Raw genomic sequence first — 26060 nt, forward strand, 5'->3', positions numbered from 1 at the left:
GAGCTACCGGCCTTTGGCTAAGTTGATCTTTGTGTATGAATATAAGGGTTGGTAATGTGAAGTAATTATGATATTGAAAATTTGTGCATATGAAATTATCTGTTTAGCTACATGAATGCTATACTTTGGTTGTGTCTAAATTCTTTGCTCAAAACTTACTAAGCATTTAATGCTTACTCCGTTTCTTTGATTCTCTGTTTTATAGATTTTGGTTCTTCAGCTATTGGACTCGGGATTTTGAAGTCGAAGTCGCCCACACTATCAAAGCTCCTTTTGGTATACTTTTGGTTGAACATTGAAATGGCATGTATAGGACTACCCTTTTTGTTGTGGGTCATGGACCCTTTGGATTTGTATAATTTTGGATAGCCATTCGAAAATGGCTTATATATGTTTGAGCATAATGTTATAATCATTTGGTATGGATATGGTTATTGAGAGGTGTGGATATGCTTAACAAGGATTGGCCATGGGAATGGTTAATCACTATCATAATTTGTGCTATTTATGCTAAAAGGGCTAGTTGAATCATGGAAACTATGAAATAGGTAAAGTCTACCTTAAAGGCAGATGCTGACAGCAGCAGTGATGTAGATTTGGAAAATCACTAAAAATAGTAGGAATGGAATTAAATAGTGAATAAATTATGTAAACGAATCTTGATGAATCTATTTTCATAGGAAAGTAATGAAACGATCATATGAACAGTATGTTAAGAGATATTCAGGTTTTCTTGAGACAGGGCCAGAACGGTTTCTGGATTCCCTGTTCCGACTTTGAAAATTCATTATAAACTAACCAGAGATAATTAGAAGTCATGCCATATATGCATAGATTCCTTTTTGAGTCTAGTTTGTATAGAAACAAACGGTATCAGTATTGAAGCCCTGTACAGGGAGATATCCTAGTCGTAATGCGCAAAGGTCAGTGTAGTCGATCCCTGTAACATGGGAGACTTTGACTAAGAAACTGTACTAATTTGCCTGACAAAAAATTCTATAAAAAAATTTGTAGATGCATATATGAGTGTAGTTTCAGGGAAAAATCACGAAACTGATTTTCGAGTTGTGAAACTCAAGATATGATTTTTAAGGTGATAGTGACGCAGTTAGCCAGCTTGCCTGGAAAATTTAAAATGGATTGTGCAAAGAAGTGATTTAAGTCTGCAAACCCCTCGTGTCCGACTTCGGCGACGGACTCGGGTACGGGGTGTTACAATTTTATTGGTATCAGAGCTACGGTTTAGTCGATTCTAGGACTATCGTAATGCGTTGGGTCTAGCTATACATGCCATTTTATGTGATTATTTGATAGTGTGGTGATTTCTGACATTTGCAAATGTGTTTATTTATAGTAATGGATCCCGATCCCGACCGAGCGGTAGCTGATGATCTTGAGAATGTAGCGCCTGCTCCCGCACAAGGGACAGCTCCGGCGGACTCTCATTCTATTGCTAGTAATCCGAATGATGAGGCTAGACAAGCTTTCTATAGCGTGATGAATGATTGGTTCAACCAATACATTCGAACTAATACGGCTGTTCCACAACCTCCATTCCCGAAAAATACCACCCCCGCACCTACAATACCTCCGGTAACGGACCAAATAAGGTCAAATAAGCCCCCAGTTGACAGAATTCGAAAACACGGGGCTACTGAATTTAAAGCTACGGACAGCGATGATGTCGAGCAAGCTGAATTTTGGTTGGACAACACTATCCGGGTACTCGACGAGCTATCTTGCACACCCGATGAGTACCTAAAGTGTACTATCTCCTTGCTACGTGATTCTGCCTACTATTGGTGGAATACATTGACTTCTGTTGTGCCTAGAGAGCAAGTAACTTGGGAATTCTTCCAAACCGAGTTTCGAAAGAAGCATATCAGTCAGAGATTCATTGACCAAAAACAGAAGGAATTTCTTGAACTCAAACAAGGTTCCATGTCGGTTACCGACTATGAACGAAAATTTGTGAGGCTTAGCCGGTATGCGCGAGAATGCATTTCTTCAGAAGCTGTGATGTGTAAACGTTTCGAAGATGGACTGAATGATGACATAAAGCTGTATGTTGGCATGTTAGAAATCCGAGAATTTGTGGTACTTGTCGAGCGAGCTTGTAAAGCCGAGGAGCTCAGTATGGAGAAAAGAAAAGCTGAGGTGGGAGCAAGGGAGTTTCGTAAGAGGTCTTCGGGGAAGCCCTTCCCACAGTCATCGAAGAAATTTAGAGATGGCTTAGGCCGGTCTAGAGACACTTCAGGCTTTTCTAGACGAGATCGCGATCGACCCCCTGTGAGTGCACGAGTCACTTCAGTCGCTAGTGTTGGAAATGATCGTCGGGAAAGAGCGGAGTGCCAGTATTGTGGTAAATGGCATTCGGGGAGTTGTAGATTCCATGATCGCTCCTGTTACAAGTGCGGATCAGTTGACCACTTCATTAAAGATTGCCCGAGGTTGTCTGAACAGAATATAAATCAGAGCGGGAAACCGGGTGCTACCACTGCTCGAGGTAGACCATCTAGAAATACGGGCAATTCTAGTGGTGGTCAGAGAGGATCCAGAGATGCTACGACCAGATCTGAGGCTCGTGCTCCTGTTAGGACTTATGCTATACGCGCACGCGAAGATGCTTCCTCGCCAGATGTTATTACGGGTACTTTTACTCTCTTTGATACTAAAGTGATTGCTTTGATTGACCCGGGTTCTACTCATTCTTATATATGCGAAACCTTAGCATCCAGTAAGACTTTACCTATTGATTCTACTGAGTTCGTAATTCGGGTGTCAAATCCCTTGGGTCGTTACGTGCTTGTCGACAAAGTGTGTAAGAAATGCCCCCTAGTAACTCGAGATTCCTATTTTCCGGCGGACTTGATGCTTTTGCCGTTTGATGAATTTGATGTTATTCTTGGTTTGGATTGGTTGACTGTGCATAATGCGGTTGTGAATTGCAAAAGCAAGACTATTGATTTGAGGTGCGCAAATAACGAGATAATCCGAGTTGAGTCTATGGACTTAAAGGGGTTGCCAGCTGTAGTATCAGCAATGTTGGCCCAGAAATATGTAAGAAAAGGGTGCGAAGCATACCTTGCGTATGTACTTGATGACAAAGAATTAGAAAAGAAACCCGAATCTGTGCCAGTGGTTTGTGAATACCCGGATGTTTTTCCTGAAGAATTACCGGGTTTACCACCTGTTCGGGAGGTAGAGTTTGGTATTGAGCTTGTACCTGGAACTACGCCAATTTCGATAGCTCCGTATCGTATGGCACCAACCGAGTTAAAAGAATTGAAAGCTCAGTTGCAAGAGTTGACGGATAGAGGTTTTGCTCGACCAAGTTTCTCACCTTGGGGTGCACCAGTATTGTTTGTGAAAAAGAAGGACGGAACCATGAGGTTGTGCATTGACTATCGTCAGCTGAATAAAATGACGATAAAGAATAAATATCCGTTACCGCGTATTGATGATTTGTTTGATCAACTAAAGGGAGCCTCAGTGTTTTCAAAGATAGATTTGAGATCAGGTTATTACCAGTTGCGAATTCGAGATTCGGATATACCCAAAACTGCTTTCAGAACGAGATATGGCCACTACGAGTTCTTAATGATGCCGTTTGGGCTCACTAATGCCCCTGCGGTATTTATGGATTTGATGAATCGGATCTTCAGACAGTATTTGGACCAGTTCGTAGTTGTGTTCGTCGATGGCATCTTGGTCTATTCAAGAGATGAGACCGAACATGCTGAGCACCTGAGATTAGTGTTGCAAATTTTACGGGATAAGCAGTTATATGCTAAGTTCAGTAAGTGTGAGTTCTGGTTAAGAGAGGTTAGCTTCTTGGGCCATGTGGTATCTGCATCGGGTATTCGAGTTGACCCGAGCAAAATTTCAGCCATACTTAACTAGAAGCCTCTGAGAAATATTACTGAGGTTCGGAGCTTTTTGGGACTTGCCGTTTACTACCGACGATTTGTAAAAGGTTTCTCGATGATAGCCACACCGATGACGAAGCTACTTCAAAAAGATGTTAAGTTCGAATGGACGGAAAAATGCCAGAAAAGTTTTGATCAACTGAAAACTTATTTGACCGAAGCTCCAATTCTAGTGCAGCCCGAATCAGGCAAAGAGTTTGTCATTTATAGTGATGCGTCCCTACTTGGGTTAGGTTGCGTATTGATGCAAGAAGGTCGAGTTGTGGCCTATGCGTCGAGACAATTAAAGCCACATGAGAAAAATTATCCGACCCATGATCTCGAACTAGCTGCCATCGTATTCGCTTTAAAAATATGGCGACATTACTTATTTGGTGAAAAGTACCATGTATTTTCGGATCACAAAAGTCTCAAATATTTGATGATTCAAAGAGACTTAAATCTGCGACAAAGACGTTGGCTCGAGTTGTTAAAGGATTATGAGCTTGTCATTGACTATCACCCGGGAAAAGCTAATGTGGTTGCGGATGCCTTAAGTCGTAAATCACTGTTCGCTTTACGAGCGACGAATGTACACTTGTCTGTTCTACCCGACAATGTGTTAGTAGCTGAATTAAAAGCCAAACCATTATTGATTCCTCAAATTCGTGAGGCTCAGAAAGTCGATGATTAATTGGTTGCAAAACGGGCTGAATGTGTTCCGAATGTGGAATCAGAGTTTCAAGTTGATGATGACGATTGCTTGAGGTTCAGAAATCGTTTGTGTGTTCCAAGAAATTCAGAACTTATTTCGATGATTCTGAACGAAGCTCATTATAGCCGAATGTCGATTCACCCGGGGAGTACGAAAATGTACAACGATCTGAGATGTCAGTTTTGGTGGCATGGTATGAAACGAGACATTTCCGATTTTGTTTCGAAGTGTTTAATATGTCAGCAAGTAAAGGCGGAACATCAAGTGCCTACGGGTTTACTTCAGCCGATCATGATACCTGAATGGAAATGGGATCGAGTCACGATAGATTTTGTGTCTGGGTTGCCACCGTCGACAAGTAAGAATGATGCGATTTGGGTTGTTGTTGATAGACTGACTAAGTCGGCTCATTTTATCCCCGTACGTACGGATTTTTCATTGGATAAACTAGCTGAATTGTATGTTTCTCAGATTGTGAGATTACACGGGGTACCGATTTCTATTGTGTCGGATAGAGATCCGAGATTCACCTCGCGATTTTGGAAGAAATTGCAAGAAGCTTTGGGTACCAAGCTGCACTTTAGCACCACTTTTCACCCCCAAACCGATGGCCAATCCGAGCGGATAATTCAGATACTTGAGGATATGTTGAGATGTTGCATCCTCGAGTTCAGTGGTTCATGGGAACGGTATTTACCTTTGATTGAATTCGCTTACAACAACAGTTTTCAATCAAGTATTAAGATGGCACCTTACGAGGCTTTGTACGGTCGTAAATGTCGTACACCATTGTTTTAGACCGAGCTCGGTGAAAGTAAAATTTTCGGAGTTGATTTGATTAAAGATGCTGAACAGAAAGTAAAAATAATTCGTGAAAGTCTGAAGGCAGCCACAGATTCCCAGAAATCGTACGCGGACTTGAAACGAAAAGACATTGAGTATGAGGTGGGAGATAAAGTGTTTCTTAAAGTTTCGCCTTGGAAAAAGATACTCAGATTTGGCCGTAAGGGCAAGTTGAGCCCGAGATTCATTGGGCCGTACGAAATCTCCGAACGGGTTGGTCCAGTTGCGTATAGATTGATTTTGCCCCCTGAACTTGAAAAGATTCACGACGTCTTTCATGTTTCGATGCTTCGACGTTATAGATCCGATCCGTCACATGTGATTAATCCATCAGAAGTTGAAATTCAATCTGACTTGAGTTATGAAGAAGAACCGATTCGTATCCTAGCTCGTGAAGTGAAAGAGTTGCGAAACAAAAAGGTTCCGTTAGTAAAAGTATTATGGCTCAAACACGGTATCGAAGAAGCAACTTGGGAAACCTAGAATTCTATGAAAGAACGATACCCAAACCTAATTACCGGTAGATTTTCGGGGACAAAAATTTCTTAAGTGGGGGAGAGTTGTGACAGCCCTAAAGTGACCCTAGTCGGGAAGTGGTTTCGGGGCCACAAAACCGAGTCATAAAAATAATTAGCTGTCATATTTGATGCTTATTATATGTATACATGCATGTGTGAAAATTTCATGTTTGAATTTTGTCAATTGTAAGTGAATTTTATCAAATAGGACTTATGTGAGAAAATTTAGAAATGTGCTAGGCAAATGTGAAATGGCCTATTAATGCATGTTGTGAAAATGATGGGTTTGCATGTCAATTTACCCAAATTTAAGCTTAGTGGCCGGCCATGCTATGAGTGGAAACATGTCACAAACATGTTACGTTAGTGATGTATGTTAGGAAAAATAAAATAAGGAGTATGGGTAATAAAGAAATGGAAAAAAAGGAAAGAATATGTGTGATTGTCTCCCCCCTATTGCCGTGAGTGGAAGAAAAGAAAACAAAAAAAAAGTGTTCATCCTTTGGTTCATCCTTGGCCGAAAATTCTAAGGAAGAAGGAAGCAGTTCTTGCTTCATGTTTGGTTTGGAAGAGGATTAGGAGGAGGTTCGGCCATACTTGTATCTAGATTAAGGTATGTTGATGTTGTGCCATGAGATTCATGCATGTTTTTAGTTGCTAGCTTGAGTTCTAATTAGCCATGGTTCAAATCTTTGCTATGTCATGGGGATGATATTCGGCCAAGGTGGATTTTGTGTTAATGTCATTGCATGCTAAATGTGAAGCTTGTTAATGATACATGTGATGGTGGATTGATTAACTCTTGGATTTTCTTTTTAGCATTTTTGAGTGAGACATTAAGTTCTTTGTTTAACCATGATCAAAATTGAAATGGTAAGGTGTTGTGATGTATTCGGCCATGGTATATCCATAAGTATGATTTATGCTTATTGCATGGTAGGTAAGATTTGTGTTTCGGATTTATGTTTATGTTTGGTTATAATCAACCTTGTGATTCGGCTCTTACACATATGTATATGTTTGCACATGATGTATTAGCATGACATATATAATATCTCAAGGTATATATTTTCATATGATGGTGTTTCGGTTATGGAGTAAATGATGGATGTGTATTGAGTTATAATATGTAATGCATTAGTTAGTAAAATGTATGCCATTTGTGTGTGGTATTAAGTATATAATTGGCCTCAACATAAACATGCATATTCGGCCACATGAATGAGTACATAGGTTGATGTGTTTGTTCGGCCATAGGTAAGCATATTGAAGGATTTATCTTGACTTAGAAAATTCGGCTAAGGAGAATACTAACTAATGTGTTGAGTTTGATTCATGATTCCGTACATGTGTGACTTTGATGTCTAATGAATTATATATGGGCTAAGTACCTTGAGTTCCTCTTTTCGATGCTCAAATGATTAAATCAATTTATTTGTTAAATTAAGCTCAAGAGCAAAGGGGAACTAAATCCGATAAAGGGAAGGAAAAAGTGGTCGAATAGCCATCAAAATCGTTCAACAACATCCGAGGTAAGTTTTTGAGTAATGGAACTTAGATTATGATTTGATTAGATCATATTTTAAGCGAATCAAAATCATGCTCTTTGTATGTGGCTATTGAGCCGAAATTGCAAGAGTGATAAGTGTCTTGTGTTTGAGTTTTGCTAAATGAAATACGAATGTGTCATGATTTATTGTTAAATGTGCATGGTTATTCGAATGATGTCCGGGCTAAGTCCCGAAGGCTTTGTGCTAAGTGACCATATCCGGACTAAGATCCGAAGGCATTTGTGCGAGTTACTAATTCCGGGCTAAGCCCGAAGGCATTGGTGCGAGTTACTAAATCCGGGTTAAGTCTCGAAGGCATTTGTGCGAGTTACTAATTCCGGGCTAAGCCCGAAGGCATTGGTGCGAGTTACTAAATCCGGGTTAAGTCCCGAAGGCATTTGTGCGAGTTACTATAACCGGGCTATGTCCCGAAGGCATTTGAACGAGTAGCTATATCCAGTTAAATTCCGAAGGTACGTGATTCGGGAATGAACGATCTTGCTGTAAAAATTTCAGTTAATTCGCTTGTAACATCCCAACATTGAGGTATGTTTCGTATGTGCTTTGAATTAGTTGAGCCCTTACAAATAAGTATTCGCTCAGTTGATAAATGAGCTACCGGCCTTTGGCTAAGTTGATCTTTGTGTATGAATATAAGGGTTGGTAATGTGAAGTAATTATGATATTGAAAATTTGTGCATATGAAATTATCTGTTTAGCTACATGAATGCTATACTTTGGTTGTGTCTAAATTCTTTGCTCAAAACTTACTAAGCATTTAATGCTTACTCCGTTTCTTTGATTCTCTGTTTTATAGATTTTGGTTCTTCAGCTATTGGACTCGGGATTTTGAAGTCGAAGTCGCCCACACTATCAAAGCTCCTTTTGGTATACTTTTGGTTGAACATTGAAATGGCATGTATAGGACTACCCTTTTTGTTGTGGGTCATGGACCCTTTGGATTTGTATAATTTTGGATAGCCATTCGAAAATGGCTTATATATGTTTGAGCATAATGTTATAATCATTTGGTATGGATATGGTTATTGAGAGGTGTGGATATGCTTAACAAGGATTGGCCATGGGAATGGTTAATCACTATCATAATTTGTGCTATTTATGCTAAAAGGGCTAGTTGAATCATGGAAACTATGAAATAGGTAAAGTCTACCTTAAAGGCAGATGCTGACAGCAGCAGTGATGTAGATTTGGAAAATCACTAAAAATAGTAGGAATGGAATTAAATAGTGAATAAATTATGTAAACGAATCTTGATGAATCTATTTTCATAGGAAAGTAATGAAACGATCATATGAACAGTATGTTAAGAGATATTCAGGTTTTCTTGAGACAGGGCCAGAACGGTTTCTGGATTCCCTGTTCCGACTTTGAAAATTCATTATAAACTAACCAGAGATAATTAGAAGTCATGCCATATATGCATAGATTTCTTTTTGAGTCTAGTTTCTACAGAAACAAACGGCATCAGTATTGAAGCCTTGTACAGGGAGATATCCAAGTCGTAATGCGCAAAGGTCAGTGTAGTCGATCCCTGTAACATGGGAGACTTTGACTAAGAAACTGTACTAATTGGCCCGACAAAAAATTCTATAAAAAAATTTGTAGATGCATATATGAGTCTAGTTTCAGGGAAAAATCACGAAACTGATTTTCTAGTTGTGAAACTCAAGATATGATTTTTAAGGTGACAGTGACGCAGTTAGCCAGCTTGCCTGGAAAATTTAAAATGGATTGTGCAAAGAAGTGATTTAAGTCTGCAAACCCCTCGTGTTCGACTCCGGCGACGGACTCGGGTACGGGGTGTTACATACCTGGCGCAAAGTATGTGTTCACTTTAGCCAATGGGGACTTGTTAACGGGTCGAGATAGGTAATAATCCCATAATAAAGAGAAATTATCGAAATGCCCCTAAGGGCAAAAATGACTAAAGTGCCCCTATGTGTTGAATGTAAGATTTATGGATGTTACATGTAAATCTGCTGCATTCATATGATTTTCTGTTTAGGTTGCACATGGGTTGTAAATTATGGAACCGAGGAAGTATTTGAGGATCGCTTGGTTGCTTGACGACCGTGGATCCACCGATGGCTATTAAGCCCAATATTTGATTAGCAGCTTGCTGTAATGAAGGTAGTACCTCAACCGGGCTACCATTGATGTGTATCGGATGGGTGGGTCAATATTTATATCCCCACATGATGTGTATCGGGGGACGGAGTTGGTGTGTAGCGGTTGGATTATTGGGGTGGGTTTCACAACATTGCATGTATGATATTATTGTGATATTATTGCGATATGGGCTTGGCCCAACTGAGGCTAATATGGGCTAAGGCTGAAAGGCCACAGTTATTGAATTGGGCTCAGGCCCAAAATGACTAATGATTGCTTTATACTCATTGAGGGTTGTAGACACTGAGTTTTCGAAACTCACCCCCTTTTAAAATTTTCAAGTGATCCTCAGTAGGTGGTTCGACGAATGGAGGGTCTCAGAGGTGGCCAACTAGCAAAAAGTTTAGACTTAATCTTTTATGTAATTTTTAATATTTTGATTTTAAATTATTTTTTTGATTTGGGGTGTAATAAGGCCTTTCCTCTGGTTATTATTTCAAATTAGGATTATTATTATTTTTATGCCTTATATTGGTTAGAAGTAGAACATGGTTTTTCCTAAACCAGAACTATTTTTTTTAAATAATACGTTTCCGCAACTTAATTTTTAAATGACAAGTTTTCATAGATAATCTGTTTTAAATAAAGCTTCCGCAACTGAAAAGAGATTCTACAAAGTAATTATTATCATACAAGAAGGAATAGTTTTTTTAAAATACACCTCGCTTTGAAATCAACAAATACAAGCTGGGATTTTACTCAAGGTTTTTATTTTAAAGAAGGATTTTCAATGAAAACAAGGTTTTCAAAAAACACTTCAATGTGACACGTCAGATTCTGCCATAACGTCTATGTCGTGTTTGGGGTGTTACATATTGTGTTAGATCGCATTCTAGTTTTAGAACTCCAGCTACTTCTGTTGCAAGTGTTGGAAATGTCTGATCCGATTGACCCAAGTGTAGACATTGTGGTAAAAGACTTCCAGGAAGTTGTAGATTGAACGATCGAGCTTGCTTTAGATATGGATCCTTAGATCACTTTATTCGTGAATGTCCTGAGTCTGTAGAGCAAGGGATTTTGCAAAATCCTAGGCCTAGTGTCAAAATAGCTCGAGGTAGACCGCCGAGAAATACAGGTAATGTGAGTGGCAGCCAGAAGGGAACTAAAGATATGATTGTTAGATCTGAGGCTCGCACACCTGCCAGAGCCTACGCCATCTGAGTTCGTGAGGAAGCTTTGTCTTCAAATGTGATTATGGGTACATTTACTCTTTATGATACTTCTGTGATTGCATTGATGGATCTCGGATCAATGCATTCTTATATATGCATGAATTTAGTGAACAGTAAGACTTTGCCTATAAACTCTATTGAATTTGTAATTAGAGTATTGAACCCCTTAGGCCGGTGTGTTTTGGTTGACAAAGTGTGTAAGAATTGTCCATTGATGATTCAAGATTCATGTTTTTCGGCTGATTTGATGTTATTACCATTTGACGAATTTGATATAATTTTGGGTATGGATTGGTTAACTTTGCACGATACTATTGTAAACTACAAATGAAAGACTATGGATTTGAGATGTCAAAATGATGAGATTATTCGGATTGAGTCTAATGATCTGAATGGTTTATCGGTAGTAATTTCTTTAATGTTAGCCTAGAAATATATGAGAAAGGGTTGTGAATCCTACTTTGCCTATGTGATTGATTCGAAAGTGGCAAAAAAGAAAATTGAATCAGTACCTGTTGTCTGTGAATTCCCTGATGTCTTTCCTGATGAACTTCTGAGTTTACCTCAGATTCAAGAAGTTGAGTTTGGCATTGAATTAGTGCTAGGGACTACTTCAATTTTGATAGCTCCATATAGAATGGCTTGGACCGAGTTAACAGAATTAAAGTCTCAATTGCAAGAATTGACTGATAGAGGATTCGCAAGACCAAGTTTCTCACCTTGGGGTAATCCTGTTCTGTTTGTGAAAAGGAAATATGGTATGATGAGAATGTGCATTATTATCGTCAGTTGAAAAAGTGACTATCAAGAATAAATATCCTCTGCCCAGAATTGATGTTTTGTTTGATCAGTTGAAATGAGCTACTATGTTTTCAAAGATAGATCTCAGATCGGGTTATTATCAGTTGAGAGTAAAAGATTCAGACATTCAGAAAACTGCTTTCCGAACGACGTACGGACACTATGAGTTTTTAGTTATACCTTTCAGATTAATGAATGCACCTGTTGTTTTTTTATGGATTTAATGAACATAATTTTTAGACTATATTTAGATCGATTTTTTGTAATATTCATTGATGACATATTGATATATTCACATGATGAATCCGAGCATATTGAACATCTGAGAATAGTGCTACAGACTTTGCGCGATAAGCAGTTGTATGCGAAGTTCAGCAAATGTGAATTTCGGTTACGAGAAGTCAATTTTTTGGGACATGTTGTATTAGCATCTGGTATCCGAGTTGATCCGAACAAAATTTCAGCTATCTTAGATTGGAAGCCTCCGAGAAATGTTGCTAAAGTTCGTAGTTTTTTGGGACTTGTCGGTTATTATAGACGATTTGTGAAAGGATTTTCTATGATTGCTACTCCGTTGAGGAAATTACTTCAAAAAAATGTGAAATTTGAATGGTCTGAAAAGTGTCAGAAAAGCTTTGATCAGTTGAAAGCCCTATTGACAGAAGCTCCGGTGTTAGTACAATCAAAATTAGGTAAAAAATTGTAATATATAGTGATGCATTGTTGAATGAGCTGGGTTGCATTTTGATGCAGGAAGGCAAAGTCATAGCTTATGCCTCGAGAAAATTAAAGCCGCACAAAAAGAATTATCCAACACACGATCTGGAATTAGGGGCTATTGTGTTTGCTTTGAAGATTTGGTGCCACTATCTGTTTGGTGAGAAATGTCATGTTCATTCTAATCATAAAAGCTTGAAATATCTAATCACTCAAAAATATTTGAACCTGCGACAGAGAAGATGGTTAGAACTATTAAAAGATTATGAGCTTATTATCGATTACCATCCAGGAAAGGCCAATGTCATTGTTGATGCTTTAAGCCGAAAATCCCTTTTTGCTCTTCGTGTGATGAATACGCATATGGCTCTATCTGATGATAGGTCGATTGTAGCTGAGTTGAAAGCGAGACCGCTATTTATGCAACAGATTTGCGAAGCTCATAAAGTTGATAATGAATTGTTAGCAAAATGGGCTCAATATGATTTGAATGCCGATTCAGAATTTCAGTTTGATGCTGATGATTGTTTGAGATTTAGAGGCCGAATTTGTGTTCCTAGAAATTCAGAGTTGATTCGGATAATTTTGAATGAAGCTCATAGTAGTTGGTTATTTGTTCATCCGAGAAGTACAAAAATGCATAACGATCTGAAACGACTTTATTGGTGGCCTGGTATGAAGCGTGACATCTCTGAATTTGTTTCAAAATGCTTAATTTTTCAGCAAGCTAAAGCTAAACATCAGGTTGCATCCAGGTTACTTCAGCCGATTATGATTCCCGAGTGGAAATGGGACAGAATCACGACAAATTTTGTATCGGGTTTTCCTTTGTCACTGAGTAAGAAAGATGCAATATGGGTTGTTTTTGATAGATTGACTAAATCGGCTCATTTCACTCCAGTTTGCACAGATTATTCATTTGATAAGCTTGTTGAGTTGTACATTTCTCAGATTGTGAGATTGCACGGAGTACCTATTTCTATTATTTCAGATAGAGATCTGAGATTCACATCGCGGTTTTGGAAGAAATTGCAAGATGTGTTAGGTACGAAGTTACATTTTAGTACTGCTTTTCATCCGTAAACAGATGGTCAATCCTAGCGGATTATTCAGATACTCGAGGATATGTTGAGATGTTGCATTCTTGAGTTTGAAGGTACGTGGAAATGATACTTGCCATTGATTGAGTTTGCATATAATAATAGCTTTCAATCGAGTATCAAAATGGCACCTTACGAGGCTTTGTACGGTCGTAAATGTAAAACACCTTTGTATTGGAATGAGCTCGGTGTGAATAAGATACATGGAGTCGATTTGATCAAAGAGATTGAACAGAAAGTGAAAGTGATTTGTGATAATCTAAAAGCAGTGTCAAATCATCAGAAATCGTATGCAGACTTGAAACAAAAAGATATTGAGTTTTAGACTGGGGACAAAGTGTTTTTGAAAGTCTCAACATGGAAGAAAATACTTCGATTTGGTCGTAAAGACAAATTGAGTCCAAGATTTATTGGGCCATATGAGATTCTTGAGCGTATCGGGCCGGTTGCTTACAGATTGTTGTTGCCATATGAGTTAGAAAAGATCCATAACGTATTCCATGTTTCGATGCTTCAACGATATCGATCCAACCCATCGCATGTGATTTCCCCATCTAAGATTGAGATTCGATCTAAAATGACATACGAAGAAGAACCGATTTGAATTTTAGATTGCAAGGTTAAAGAATTAAGAAATAAGAAAATATTTTTAGTGAAAGTCTTATGGCATCGACACAGAGTAGAAGAAGCTACATGGGAGCTCGAGGATGCTATGAAAGAACGATACCCAAACCTTTTTGCCAGTAAGATTTTCGGGGACGAAAATCCCTAAGGGGGAGAGTTGTAATAGCCTAGTGTAGACTCTAGTTGGAATAGTGGTTTTGGGACCACAAATCCGAGTCAAAAAAATATTTTAATATTATTTCCATACTTATAATATGTGAATTGATATCTGTGAAAGTTTCGTGTGACAATTTTAGTGTTTGTGTGCCGATTTAATAAAAAAGGATTAAATCGCAGAAAATGCAAAATTGTCCTTCTATTTGAATAATGGCCGAATTGATGTGTCTTTATAATGAGAGGTCCTTATGTGGTTAATAAACCATTGAATTTATGAGTAAACATTAATGGTGTGACATCTCGAATAAGGCCTAGTCAGAATAGTGGTTTTGAGACCACAAATTCAAGATAGAAATAATTATTTTATGATTATTATGAGGTCCATGATATGAATACATGCTTGTGTAAAAATTTCATGAAGAAATTCTATGCATAAAACGTCCAATTGAACTTTAGGGACCAAATTGAATATGATGCAAAACTTGTGTTGTAGAAGCTTTTAGCATGAAATTTCTTTAGATTATAAATTAGAAGGTCCTAATTAGCAATTTGACCAATTTCTATAATTTTGGACAAAAATGGGCATGCATAGGAAAAATTTGAAAGAAAGGCAAAAAGGGTATTTTGGTAATTTGGTAATTAAAATAATAAAAAGGATAAATCAAAGCAAAAATTTGCTCATCTTCTCCATGCTTGGCTGAAATTCTAAAGACACCATAGCTAGGGTTTTTTTTAACTTTCAAGCTTGATTGTAAGTGCTCCCAAGCCCCCATTTTCAATGTTCTTTACATTTTTGAAGTCCTCGTAGCTTGATTTACCTATTTCCACCCTTATTTTGAAGGTTTATGCATGAAAATTTACCCATGTGTGACATGCATGTATTTTGATGATTTATGGAGGAATATGAGAGTTTGGTGTGTGATAAACATCTTTTACTAGATGATTTTTTCATGAAAACCACTAAAAAGGAGTATTAGAAAATATGGGTTGTTATGAGTATTAGAAAATTTTAGCTAAGCTTGGGTAACAAAGAAAATGCATGCATTTCATTTTACGAGCCTAGAGACTAAATTGTAAATAAGTGAAAAGTTAGGGGTAAAAAGGTAATTTCATCAAAGCATGAACTATGGATTGATTTGAAAATTTTGATTAATAAACAAGTTAAATTTGGTATTATAGATCAAGAAAAACATGATCTAGGTCTTGATCGGGGAAAGAATAAATTATATGATGATTAGGCTCGATTATCATGATTTTGTACCGAGGTAAGTACATGTATAAATAATGTGACAATGTAATATATTTTGATGTGTTGACATTATGTGATAAATGTTTCATCATTATTATGTATGCTATGCCTAATGGGAACTTTGTAGGTATGAATGATATTGGTCGTTATCCACGACATTACGAGCAAGTACAATGGAGATGTTATGTACATGTGAGGAAAATCCTGTTTGAACCTTAGGAATAGTCTAGGATACAAGTGACATGTCACTAAGAATTAAGAAATTCAAACTCATTGAGTTAGTCTTGGTTCGTGATATATATGTGGCATTCGAGCTCCCTGAGTTGGTCTAACTTCATAATGGATGCGATACATGTAATTGGGTTTCGAGCGTAGGTCTTGTGTGTCCTACCGATGGCTAGGTAATCCTTGAGTGGGTCGGATACTTAATAGCTTGTGTGAGCAGCCCATGTAGTTTCACCTTGACCGATAGCTTATATGAGCAGGCCCGTGAGTAACTCCATTGCGAGCGATACATGTTATGAGGTAGCTTAGGCTTCGTATGTATATGTGGCACTTATGTGCTAGTTTTTCTGCGTATCCAATAGTATTCTGAGTGTTCAACATGCAATGCAATGGATAATGTGATGAAAGACCCAAGGAAGGCATGTTAAAGAAGGTATGATTATGTGATATACTACGAGTGAGTACAGCTATGTACGCTAAACTCATGAGCAATGCCTTGATGAAGACTGACTTATGGTGAGAAAGTTTATGTATATGTATATATATGAACATATGATAAGTATGCAAAAAGGCTTGAATGATGAATAATCTTTATGGTTATGTTATTATGTCTTCATGTGATAATTGCTTACTATCATTGCATATTATTTGCATGTGGACTTACTAAGCTTTAATGCTTACCCCATTTCCTTTTTCTTCTTTGTAGTTTCGCCAAGCTAGCTCGAGGATCAGAAGCAGTCGACGTATTTGATCACACTATCAAAGAATAATTAGGTATAATGAAATTGATATTTTGAGTATGGCATGTATAGGAGGCTTGATTATTTTGTATGTGTCATACAAATTTGGCTAAGTTGTAAAGGCCTTTAATATTGATGATTCATTTTGTAATGGCCATGTGACATGGGATATACTTGATTGCTGGGTTGTAAGACTAATTGCCCATGCATGCATGAGTTATTGTCTTGATGTTGTGGAATATGATTGCTTGGTGAATGTACGATGAAGTATGATTTAGATGCTAAAAGATAAGGAATGACTTAATGACTTAAGATGACTATAGTCATGAATGTGTAACTTAAAGTCATGGTAACAAATTTGGTCATCCGATAAAATTGGTGTGGAATTCTTCCAAATGGTGTTGCTAATTGAATATGCAATAGGATGACATTATGGAGATGTGAATATTCCATGATAATGAATATTTGGTTGTCTGAATATGCTAAGTTGCATGTCATGATACAAGGTTGAGTGTATGAATGATTGAGGGTGACAATTGGCTTGGAAAATAGCCTCTAAATTGTCCACACGGTTAGACACACGGGTGTGACAGCCCTATTTTGACCCTAGTTGGGAAGTGGTTTCGGGACCACAAAACCGAGTCATAAAAATAATTAACTATTGTATTCTATGCTTATTGTGTGTGTACATGCATGTGTGAAAGTTTCATGCTTTAATTTTGTCATTTGTATGTGAAATTTATAAGATAGGACCCATGTGATAAAACTTGAAAATGTCATAAGTAAATTTTAAAGTGCCAAATAATGCATGAATTGTGACATGGGGGACTTGCATGTCAAATGGACCAATTTTAGTTTAGTGGCTGGCCATAGTGATGGTTGATAGATAATTTATATTTTATTTAAGCATTTTAATAGGTAATGGCATTATATTAAAAAGAATAGTAAAATAACAAAATGGTGAAAAGAACAAAGCTTGTCCATCTTTGTTCTTCATAGCCGAATGTAAGAAAACAAATTGGGGAAGGGAAGCTCATGAATGTTCGGTCACTTGGGGAAGAAAAATCCAAGGTAAATTCATGGTAGTTTGCTTCTATTTTGATGTTTATGAGTTCCTTTCTTGAATCTACCTTAACCCATGAAATATATTTTGGTTTTTGGCTGTGTTGTGAGCATTTGTTCTTGATTGAAATGAAGGAAATGGTTGTTGTTTCATGTTCTTTTGATGAATAATGTTAGATAGGTGAGGTTGAGCTAAACAAATTAAGCATATTGTGCATTAGATGCTAAGTAGGAAATCGGCTAATATGTTGGGTGTACTATGGCCGATTGTGGACTTGGATAAAATTTAGTAATGTATGTGATTTAAATGTGTTATGAACTATTATAAGTTAAATTAAGTTGAAGCTTGGTAGAATTGAATAATTGTGGCTTAATTTCTTAATGGCAATTGGCTATTATGGTGAAATGCAAATGTTAATATTTAGTTGCTAGTGTTTATATGTGTGTTAGCCGAATTTGAACTTGAATAATGATTTGAGCGCAATGTGTTGTATTGATATTATGCTTAAGTGAAATTATAGATATATATGATGAAATTGATTGGTGATATACATGTTTAAGTAATATGTATGCAAAGAATGTGTGAAAGAGTGAATTGGTAATAATCTGTTTGGGACAGCAGCAGTAAAGTGATTTTGGAAAATCACCATACATTGTGGGAGTTGAGTTAGAAGCTGAATAAATTATGTAATTAAAGCTTGATGAGTCTAGTTTCAAATGAAATAAACGAGAACATATTTTGAATTCTGTATAATGAGAAATTTATTTCGTAGTGAAGAGTGATCAGATTAGTCAAACAGTGAAACAAGGGAAACTTTAGGAAAAATCTGGTATTGATTGGCTAAATTAAAAATTATGAAAATTTTATGGATAAAAGATAAATGAGTCTATTTTTGGGGAAAACTTACGGAAATTGATTTTAAGTTTCGTAGCTCCAGTTATAAATAATTTAGTGACTGTTGCTCAGGAAGTCAGCTTATAGTGGAATTGTGATTATATTGTAAACATTGATAAAAAATTGCTAGTGAATTGCTTATTGATTTCTTATAAGCTTCCTATAATCTTTATAATAAATGGTGCATGTATACGATTCATAGTATAATGGTCACTTTGAGTTTAAGCTTGAATGGTGAAATGAATGTGTGATATTAAGTATAACTCTTGAGCCGAAATGTGAACGATGATGTGCATATTGACCTTATATCTGAATGTAGTAAATGACTACTAAAGTGATAGGTCGAATGAGATGTGTTAAAGTATGATTAAGTATGCATGATATTGGGAATATATCCGGACATGAGGTCCGCAGGCAAATTATAGTAATTCACTAGCAAATTTTTATCAATGTTTACAATATAATCACAATTCCACTATAAGCTGACTTCCTAAGCAACAGTCACTAAATTATTTATAACTGGAGCTACGAAACTCCAAATCAATTGCCGTAAGTTTTCCCCGAAAATAGACTCATTTATCTTTTATCCATAAAATTTTTATAATTTTTAATTTAGCCAATCAATACCACATTTTTCCTAAATTTTCCCTTGTTTCACTGTTTGACTAATCTGACCACTCTTCACTACGAAATAAATTTCTTATTATACAGAATTCAACATATGTTCTCGTTTATTTCATTTGAAACTAGACTCATCAAGCTTTAATTACATAATTTATTCAGCTTCTAACTCAACTCCCACAATTTATGGTGATTTTCCAAAATCACTTTACTGCTGCTGTCCCAAACAGATTATTACCAATTCACTCTTTCACACATTCTTTGCATACATATTATTTAAACATGTATATCACAAATCAATTTCATCATATATATCTATAATTTCCATCGTGCCCAAAGAGCGAGTGACTTGGGAGTTCTTCCAAATTGAGTTTCAGAAAAAGTATATCAGCCAGAGATTCATTGATCAGAAGCGAAAAGAATTTCTTGAGCTTAAACAGGGTTCCATGTCAGTTATTGATTATGAACGGAAGTTTGCCAGACTTAGTAGATATGCTCGGGAATGTGTATCGTCTGAGGCTATTATGTGTAAATGTTTTGAAGATGGGTTGAATGAAGATATAAAAATGTTTGTTGGCATTCTTGAAATACGAGAGTTCGTAGTACTTGTCGAGTGAGCTTGCAAAGCCGAAGAACTTAGTAAAGAGAAAAGAAAAGCTGATGTCGGAGCTGGAGAATTTTGTAAAAGATCTTCAGGAAAGTCTTTTCAACAATCATCGAAGAAATTTCGAGATGATTCAGGCCGATCAAAGAACACTTAGGGTTTTTTCGGACGAGAAGCGATCGACCCCCTGTGAATACACGAGCCACTTCAGTTGCCAGTGTTGGGAAAGATCGACGGGATAGGGTCGAGTGCATGTATTGTGGAAAATGGCATTCGGGGAGCTGTAGATTTCATGACCGCTCCTGTTATAGATGCGGATCAGCCGACCATTTTATCAAAGACTGCCCGAGATTATCTGAACAAAATGTGAACCAAAGTGGGAAAACGAGTACTACTACAGCACGAGGTAGACCACCTAGGAATACGGGAAATGCTAGCGGCAGTCAGAGAGGGTCTAGAGATGCTACAACCAGATCCGAGGCTCGTGCTCCTGCTAGAGCTTATGCTATATGCGCACGCGAGGATGCTTCTTCGCCTGATGTTATTACTGATACTTTCACTCTCTTTGATACTGATGTATTGCTTTGATTGACCCTGTTTCTACTCATTCATATGTATGTGAGACTTTAGCATCCAGTAAGACTTTACCTGTTGAGTCTACTGAGTTCGTAATTCGAGTATCGAATCCTTTGGGTCGATATGTGCTTGTCGACAAGGTGTGTAAGAAATGTCCCCTAATAATATGAAGTTCCTGTTTTCTGGCCGATTTGATGCTTTTACCGTTTGATGAATTTGATGTTATTCTCGGTATGGATTGGTTGACCGTACATGATGCAATCGTAAATTGCAAAAGAAAGACCATTGATTTGAAATGTGCAAATAATGAGATAATCTGAGTTGAGTCTACAGACTTGAACGGATTGCCAGTAATAATATCCTCGATCTTGGCTCAGAAATATGTGAGAAAGGGGTGTGAAGCATATCTTGCTACGTACTTGATAGCAAAGAGTCAGAAAAGAAACTCGAATCAGTGCTAGTGGTTTGTGAGTATTCAGATGTTTTTCCTGAGGAATTACCGGGATTACCACCTGTTCGAGAGGTAGAATTTGGCATCGAACTTGTACCTGGGACTACACCAATTTCGATAGCTCCGTACCGTATGGCACCAATTGAATTAAAGGAATTGAAAACTCAGTTGCAAGAGTTGCCGGATAGAGGTTTCGCTCGACCGAGTTTCTCACCTTGGGGTGCACCAGTATTGTTTGTGAAAAAGAAAGACGGAACCATGAGAATGTGCATCGACTATCGTCAATTGAATAAAGTGACCATAAAGAATAAATATCCGTTACCACGTATAGATGATTTGTTTGATTAGCTGAAGGGAGCCTCAGTGTTTTCAAAGATATATTTGAGATTGGGTTATTATCAGTTGCGAGTTCGAGACTCAGATATACCCAAAACTACTTTCAGAACGAGATACGGTCACTACGAGTTCTTAGTGATGCTGTTTGGGCTCACTAATGCCCTTGCGGTATTTATGGAATTGATGAATCGAATTTTCAGACAGTATTTGGACCGTTTTGTAGTTGTTTTTATAGATGACATCTTGATTTATTCACGTGATGAAACCGAACATGCCGAACACCTGAGATTAGTGTTGCATATTTTACGGGATAAACAGTTATATGCTAAGTTCAGTAAATGTGAGTTCTGGTTGAGAGAAGTTAGCTTTTGGGGACACGTGGTATCCGCATCGGGTATTAGAGTTGATCCGAGCAAAATTTTAGCCATACTCGATTGGAAGCCTCCGAGAAATATTACTAAAGTTCAGAGCTTTTTGGGACTTGCCGGTTACTACAGACGGTTTGTAAAGGCTCGATGATAGCCACACCAATGACGAAACTACTTCAGAAAGAAGTTAAGTTTGAATGGTCAGAAAAATGTCAGAAAAGTTTCGATCAATTGAAAACTTATTTCACTGAAGCTCCAGTGCTAGTGCAGCTCGAATCCGGTAAAGAGTTTGTCATTTACAGTGATGCATCCTTGCTTGGGCTGGGTTGTGTATTGATGCAAGAAGGTCGAGTTGTAGCTTACGCGTCGAGGCAATTGAAGCCACATGAGAAAAACTATCTGACCCATGATCTCGAATTAGTGGCCATTGTTTTCGCTTTGAAAATCTGGCGGCACTATTTGTTTAGAGAGAAGTGTCATGTATATTTCGATCACAAAAGCCTCAAATATTTGATGAGTCAAAGAGATTTGAATCTGCGACAAAGACGTTGGCTTGAGTTGTTGAAAGATTACGAGCTTGTCATTGACTATCACCCGGGAAAAGCTAACGTGGTTGCTGATGCTTTAAGTCGCAAGTCACTGTTTACTTTACGAGCGATGAATGTACACCTGTCTGTTTCATCCGATAATATGTTAGTAGCAGAATTGAAAGCCAAACCATTATTGATTCATCAAATACGTGAATCTTAGAAAGTCGACGATGAACTGGTTGCTAAACGAGCTGAATGTTCTTCTAATGTGGAATCAGAATTTCAAATAGACGACAAAGATTGTTTGAGGTTCAGGAGTCGATTGTGTGTTCCAAGAAATTCGAAACTTATTTCGATGATTTTGAGCGAGGCTCATAGTAGCCAAATGTCAATCCACCCGTGTAGTACAAAAATGTACAACGATCTGAGGCATCAGTTTTTGGTGGCCTGGTATGAAACGAGACATATCTGACTTTGTTTCGAAGTGTTTGATATGTCAACAAGTGAAAGAGAAACATCAAGTGCCTTCAAGGTTACTTCAGCCGATCATGATACCCGAATGGAAATGGGATCGTGTCACGATGGATTTTGTATCTGGGTTGCCATTGTCGTCAAACAAGAAAGATGCGATATGGGTTGTTGTTGATAAACTGACAAAGTCGGCTCATTTTATTTTCGTACGTACGGATTATTCACTTGACAAGCTAGCTGAATTGTATGTTTCTCAGATTGTAAGGTTGCATGGGGTACCTATTTCTATTGTGTCGGATAGAGATCCGAGATTCACATCGCGATTATGGAAGAAATTGCAAGAAGCATTGGGTACCAAGTTGCATTTTAGCACCGCTTTTCATCCCCAGACTGATGGCCAATCCGAGCGGATAATTCAGCTACTCGAGGATATGTTGAGATGTTGCATCCTTTAGTTTAGTAGTTCATGGGAACGGTATTGACCTTTGATTGAATTTGCTTACAACAATAGTTTTCAATCAAGCATTAAGATGGCAACTTACGAGGCTTTGTATGGTCGTAAATGCCGTACACCGTTGTTTTGGACCGAGCTTAGTGAAAGTAAAATCTTCGGGGTTGATTTGATTAAAGATGATGAGCAGAAAGTAAAAGTAATTCGTGAAAGTCTAAAAGCAGCTTCAGATCGTCAGAAGTCGTACGCGGATTTAAAGCGAAAAGACATTGAATATCAGGTTGGAGACAAAGTGTTTCTTAAAGTTTCACCTTGGAAAAAGGTGCTCAGATTTGGCAGTAAAGGCAAATTGAGTCCGAGGTTCATCGGGCCGTATGAGATATCCGAACGAATTAGGCCAGTCGCATACAGATTGATTTTACCCCCTAAACTTGAAAAGATTCACAACGTTTTTCATGTCTCGATGCTTCGACGTTATAGATCCGATCCATCGCACATAATTAATCCATCAGATGTTCAAATTCAATATGATTTGAGTTATGAAGAATAACCAATTCGTATCCTAGCTCGCGAGGTGAAAGAGTTGCGAAACAAAAAGGTTCCGTTAATAAAGGTGTTATGGCTCAAGCACAGGATCGAAGAAGCTACTTGGGAACCCGAGAACTCTATGAAAGAATGATACCCAAATCTATTTACTGGTAAGATTTGCGGGGACGAAAATCCCTAAAGGGGGGGAGAGTTGTGACAGCCCTATTTTGACCCTAGTCGGGAAGTGGTTTCGGGACCATAAAACGAAAGGAATTTCTTGAGCTCAAACAGGGTTCATGACAGTTACCGATTATGAGCAAAAGTTTGTCAAACTTAGTAGATATGCTCGGGAATGTGTTTCGTCTGAGGCTATTATGTGTAAATGCTTTGAGGAAGGGCTAAATGAAGATATTAAAATGTTTGTTGGCGTTCTTGAAATCAGAGAGTTCGTAGTACTTGTCGAGCGAGCTTGCAAAGCCGAGGAGCTTAATAAGGAAAAAAGGAAAGCTGATGTTGGAGCTGGAGAGTTTCGTAAAAGATCTTCGGGAAAGCCTTTTCAGCAATCATCGAAGAAATTTCGAGATGATTCGGGCCGATCTAAGAACACTTCGGGCTTTTCCAGACGAGACCGTGATCGACCTCCTATGAGTATGCGAGCCACATCAGTTGCCAGTGTTGGAAATGATCGTCGGGATAGGACCGAGTGCAAGTTTTGTGGAAAATGGCATTCGGGAAGTTGTAGATTTCATGATCACTCCTGTTATAGATGCGGATCATCCAACCACTTCATCAAAGACTGCCCGAGGTTGTCAGAACGAAATGTGAATTAGAGTGGAAAACCGAGTACTGCTATAGCTCGAGGTAGACCACCTAGGAATACGAGAAATGTTAGTGGAGGCCAGAGAGTGTCTAGAGATGCTACAACCAGATCTGAGGCTCGTGCTCCTGCGAGAGCATATGCTATACGCGCATGCGAGGATGCTTCTTCGCCTGATGTTATTACCGGTACTTTCATTCTCTTTGATACTGATGTGATTGCTTTGATTGACCCTGGTTCTACTCATTCATATATATGTGAGACTTTAGCATCCAGTAAGACTCTACCTGTTGAGTCTACTGAGTTCGTAATCCGAGTATCAAATCCCTTGGGTTGATATGTGTTGGTTGACAAAGTGTACAGGAAATGTCCCCTGATAATACAAGATTCCTATTTTTCGACCGATTTGATGCTTTTACCGTTTGATGAATTTGATGTTATTCTCGCTATAGATTGGTTGACCGTACATGATGCAGTTGTGAATTGCAAAAGAAAGACTATTGATTTGAGATGTGCAAATGATGAGATAATCCGAGTTGAGTCTATTGAATTAAACGGGTTACCAACAGTAATATCCTTGATGTTGGCTCAAAAATATGTAAAAAAAAGGGTGTGAAGCATATCTTGTGTATGTACTTGATAGTAAAGAGTCAGAAAAGAAACTTGAATCAGTACCAGTGGTTTGTGAGTATTCGGATGTTTTTCCTGAGGAATTACTGGGATTACCACCTATTCAAGAGGTAGAGTTTGACATTGAACTTGTACGTGGGACTACACCAATTTCGATAGCTCCGTATCGTATGGCACCAACCGAATTGAAGGAATTGAAAGCTCAGTTACAAGAGTTGACGGATAGAGGTTTCGCTCGACCAAGTTTCTCACCTTGGGGTGCACCAGTATTGTTTGTGAAAAAGAAAGATGGAACCATGAGAATGTGCATCGACTATTGTCAATTAAATAAAGTGATAATAAAGAACAAATATCCGTTACTGCGTATTGATGATTGGTTTGATCAGCTAAAGGGAGCCTCAGTGTTTTTAAAGATAGATTTGAGATCGGGTTATTATCAGTTACGAGTTCGAGACTCAGATGTGCCTAAAACTACTTTCAAAACGAGATACGGTCACTACGAGTTCTTAGTGATGCCGTTTGGGCTCACTAATGCCCCTGCGGTATTGATGGACTTGATGAATCGGATCTTCAGACAGTATTTGGACCGGTTTGTAGTTGTGTTTATAGACGGCATTTTGATCTATTCGCGAGATGAAACCGAACATGCCGATGCTTTAAGTCACAAGTCACTGTTTGCTTTACGAGTGATGAACGTACACTTGTCCGTTTCATCCGATAATGTGTTAGTAGAAGAATTAAAAGCCAAACCATTACTGATTCATCAAATATGTGAAAATTAGAAAGTCGATGATGAATTGGTTGTTAAACGAGCTGAATGTGTTTTAAATGTGGATTCAGAGTTTCAAATTGACAACAATGATTTTTTGAGGTTCAGAAGTCGATTGTGTGTTCCAAGAAATTCGGAACTTATTTCGATGATTTTGAGTGAGGCTCATAGCAGCCGAATGTCAGTTCACCCGGGTAGTACGAAAATGTACAACGGTCTGAAACATCAATATTGGTGGCATTGTATGAAATGAGACATTTCTGACTTTGTCTCGAAGTGTTTGATATGTCAACAAGTGAAAGCGGAACATCAAGTGCCTTCGGGATTACTTCAGCCGATCATGATACCCGAATGGAAATGGGATCGAGTCACGATGGATTTTGTATCTGGGTTGCCATTGTCACCAACCAAGAAAGATGTAATCTGGGTTGTTATTGATAGAT

This window comes from Gossypium hirsutum, chromosome A02, assembly GCF_007990345.1.
Source record: "Gossypium hirsutum isolate 1008001.06 chromosome A02, Gossypium_hirsutum_v2.1, whole genome shotgun sequence".
Lineage (NCBI taxonomy): Eukaryota > Viridiplantae > Streptophyta > Magnoliopsida > Malvales > Malvaceae > Gossypium > Gossypium hirsutum.